The sequence below is a fragment of the Camellia sinensis genome, chromosome 13 (genome assembly GCF_055761805.1).
Source record: "Camellia sinensis isolate YWXY chromosome 13, ASM5576180v1, whole genome shotgun sequence".
In the NCBI taxonomy this organism is placed as follows: domain Eukaryota; kingdom Viridiplantae; phylum Streptophyta; class Magnoliopsida; order Ericales; family Theaceae; genus Camellia; species Camellia sinensis.
In genome coordinates, this window is record NC_138973.1 from 50806576 (window position 1) to 50810891 (window position 4316).

Consider the following 4316-nt stretch of genomic DNA (forward strand, 5'->3'; position numbering starts at 1 on the left):
CAGGTGTTTGTATTTTAAACTTTTAGCATCGTATCGCATCATTTATTTCGCACAAAAATGAAATTGAATGGAAATGCGCATTGTGTAATCACCAAGTCAGGTAGTGAACCGACGCAACAAACTAAGCAACTCAACTTACTAAGATATAACAGAATCTTTAGCAAGTTTACAACTCGATAAGCAAAATGCAACAACGCAAATAAACAAGACTTTAACAAAAATTGCTTAAACAGAGAGCAATGACTCAAAAACACAAAACACGTCCGCTCGACAAACAACTCCATAAGCAAAACAACAACTCGATAAACAAAACTCAACAACAACAAAGTGTACTTCTGACGATCTGGGCATCGGAACGCATCCGAAACAGAGGGAGATGAAGGCCTTTGACTTTCCCGTTGCATGGAAACGCTTGGAACTCTCCCTCGAAGAGTAAAACAGGGCCAAGGAGATACACTGGAGCATTGCCGGCCATCCCTGGGAGCCGACCGGCCATTTTTTGTAGAGAGAGACAGCTGGCCGGCCATTTCTGAAAAAGTAGATGGCTGGCCAGCCAGAAAAGGTGGCCGGCCGGCCACTCAGTCCTGCAGCCACCAGATTTTTGACACGTGTCCCCGTGAATAGTGTTTTTCCTTCTATAAAAGCCTCAACTTCGGGAACATTCATTTCATCTTAGTTTTAGACAAAGATGGAGGCGTTTCTCGCAGAAAATATCACATCTTGGATCTCTTCTTTGGATGGCTCGAAAAAGCTGAACTTCCGGGGTTTCGGCTTGAATGCACTATTCACGCTGAGCCGTACTCCGCTACAGCTTCCTTTTCTCCATGCCGCGGCAAGGTTCTGGAATCCAGTGACGCACGTTTTTAGCTTTGGCGGCCAAGAGGTATGTCCCACTTTCGAAGATTTTCAAGTTTTGATGGAGTCTGAATGCTCTGAAGTGATCTTGCCCCAGCTCCGTTTTGGCCACGCTCAGGCTTTAGGGCGGATGTGTGGGCTCACGGCGCATGACGCTCAATCTCTGATCTGCAGTGGGGAGCTAGACATCCTCGGCTTGATCCATCGTTTTTCCGACGCCGGTGACCGCAGCAACCATTATTGGCAGGGTTTCCGGCAACACGCCCTCTGCTTATGTTTGTTGTCTCACTTTCTGCTTTCCTCGGGCTTCGGCGGGGCTAGCATTCGCCTGATTGAAGTCGCCCAAGGTTTGAGAAAAGGAAAGAGCTGTATTGCCATGACCTTGGCCGAGACACTGATGGGCTTAGATTCTGTCTATCGCCGGGAGGTGACTAGGTTTGCTGGGAGTCCACTGCTGCTGCAGGTAATGTTTCCCACCCAACCTTACATATATTTGCTCACATCACTCGGCCCTCAGGCTCGGTTTTTCTCACAAAACCCTTGTCTCACTTTTCTCTCATCGTACATCTCTCTGTTCTTTACTCTCTCATTTTCTATCCCTCCCCTAGGTATGGTTAATGGATAAGTTGCAGGTTGTGGACTCTTGCCCAGCTTATTTAGCTCGAGGCTACTTCTTTCGGCAACGCCTAGTCAATGCTCTTGACGAAAGGTGGTGGTTCGATTGGATGCGCAATTTGTCCGCAGACGGCATTGCTTGGCGTTGTCCTTGGCTCAACCTCCCGGCAATGAGCTATAGTATGTCTCAGCTGATTGGGATCCAATTGATTGGTCTAACCCACTACGTATTCTATTTTCCGTTTCGGTTCCTGCGTCAGTTTGGTCATGATCAGACTTGCCCACCGGAGGGGATTGAGTACCCAGCCGCTTTCCCGATCCGGGGTGCACAGCTTGCCCGATTTGCCACGGCATGGAGGACTAGAGAGATCCTGGCCCCTGCTTCAACTTTCAGTTGCACTTTGTCCGATGAGTGCCTGGATTGGCTCAATGAGGAGGCACAGGTTGGGCCTAGCTTGGCATCAGATGCTCCGTCCAGCTCTGGGAGGGGACGCAGAGATACTTGATTCAACTATGCCCCAAATTTATTGCTTATTTAGCATTTTCAAGTTTTCTTTATGAATGTACTAAAAAGCAACCACAATTGTAATGCAAGAGCAGGAGAACTCTATTTTGAAATCAATGAAAGTTGTGGTACTGAAAATTTTCCGCCTTTGGTCCAAAAATGGTCTTAGTCGTAAAAAGATTGATTTGAACAAAGTCAACTTTTATTAAAACTTTTCAAAACTATTTTCGATGTGGATCAGAACTGGACACGCCGAAAATCTGTCACTGAGATGTACAACCCCAGATCCCTGCAACTGGAAAGTTGCCCCTAGTCTGAAGAACAATGCGGCACTTCATAGCAACGGAAAGTTGCCCCTTGTCTGAGTAACTTTGCACCGTCGCGGCAACGGAAAGTTGCCCCTAGTCTGAACAGCACTGTACCGGAGATCACGATAAATGCTGATGGATAAAGATGACTGAGATGATCAAAATGGACAGAGTTGATCGGGGAAAAGTTATGGCTGAACTTCGAGGTGAAGTTGCCTACGTATCCCAAAGATGGGAATCAAGCCTTACGTAGTTCATGCTAAGGTTCACTCGAGTATTTTCACTCTCCTTTTGCGCTCTAACCTTTGCCAAGGCCGCCCTTTGCGGGTTTTCAACCTTGCGAGCTCAGTTTTTATATTTTCTAATTTTTTTGTGCTCTGACTTTTGCCTAGGTCGCCCTTTCGGGTTTTCGGCCTAGCGAGCCTCTCAAGGATAGTATTTCTTCAACTTGTCCATATTGATCGGTTGTGAGAACTCCAAACCATCTAGATCCATCAGAACCACAGCTCCACCTGACCAGATAGCTTTGATGATGTAAGGACCAGTCCAATTAGGTTTGAACTTGCCCCTTGGGTCGTGGATGGGAGCTCGGTTGTCTTTGAGCACCAAATCTCCTTCTTTCAAATTCCTGGACTTAACCTTCTTGTTGAAAGCCCGGGCAATTCTTCGTTGATAGCCTTGGATGTGGTACAGTGCTTTCAGTCTTCTTTCATCAAAGAGCATGAGTTCTTCGAATCTGCTTTGCTGCCAATCTGCTTCGGCTATCTGGCATTCAGCCAACACTCGTAACGACGGAACCTCAATCTCAATGGGTAGAACAGCCTCCATTCCATAGACCAATGAATATGGAGTTGCTCCAGTAGAAGTTCTGATTGAAGTCCTCTAGCCCCACAGAGCAAATGGCAGCTTGTCTGGCCAATCCCGATAGGTTCCCACCATCTTCTGTAGTATATGCTTGATATTCTTGTTGGCGGCCTCAACCGCTCCGTTGGTCTGCGGCCGATATGTAGATGACTTATGAAAAGCCACATTGTATTTCTCCAACAAGTCTATTACTTCTTTCTTGAAATGGGAACCATTATCTGAAATTATCTCGTTTGGCACCCCGTAGCGACAGATGATGTTGTTCCTGATGAACTTTGCGACATGCGACACCTTCAATACCGCGTATGATTGGGCCTCGACCCACTTTGTGAAATAATCTATCGCTACTAGGATAAACTCATGCCCGTTTGACCCCTTCGGGGTAACAGCTCCAATTACATCAATTCCCCAGACTGAAAAAGGCCATGGTGAAGTCATGTTGTACAGCTTTGACGGTGGGATGTTCATGCGGTTTGCATGAATTTGACACTTGTGGCATCGCCGAACAAAACTAATACAATCCTCCTCCATGGTTGACCAGTAGTAGCCCTGTCTGAGGATCTTTCTGGCCAGCATCACTCCATTCATGTGTGCACCGCACTCTCCCCCATGGATGGCTTCCATCAGGCGTTTCGACTCTTCAGCTTCTACACAGAGCTTATGCATTCCCAGATGACCCCTTTTGTACAGCTTTCCCCCGCAGATAATAAACTGAGCAGCCATTCTCCTGACAGCCCTCTTATCTTTGGCATTTGCCCCTAATGGATACGTCTCCTTTTCCAAGAAGTTCCAGATGTCGTAATACCAGGGGTTGCCGTCTTGAACCTCATCTATGGCGGAAATCGACTCGTATGCTGGCGTAAACTTCTGATCAATAATGACTGGACGCATCCGGACTCCGGACGGGATGTCTATCATAGAAGATAGAGTTGCTAATGAATCTGCAAACCTGTTGTTCTCTCTTACGAGGTGGGTGAAATTCAGCTTCTCAAACCGAGGAATTAGCAGATCCAAGGTTTGGTGGTAAATTATCATCCTTTCCTCCTTGACTTTCCAATCTCCTTTCGCTTGAGACACAACAAGGTTCGAGTCCCCAATGACGTCCAACCGCCTTGCCCCCAGTTCCAGGGCTGCTTCCAGGCCAGCAATACATGCCTCATACTCTGCTT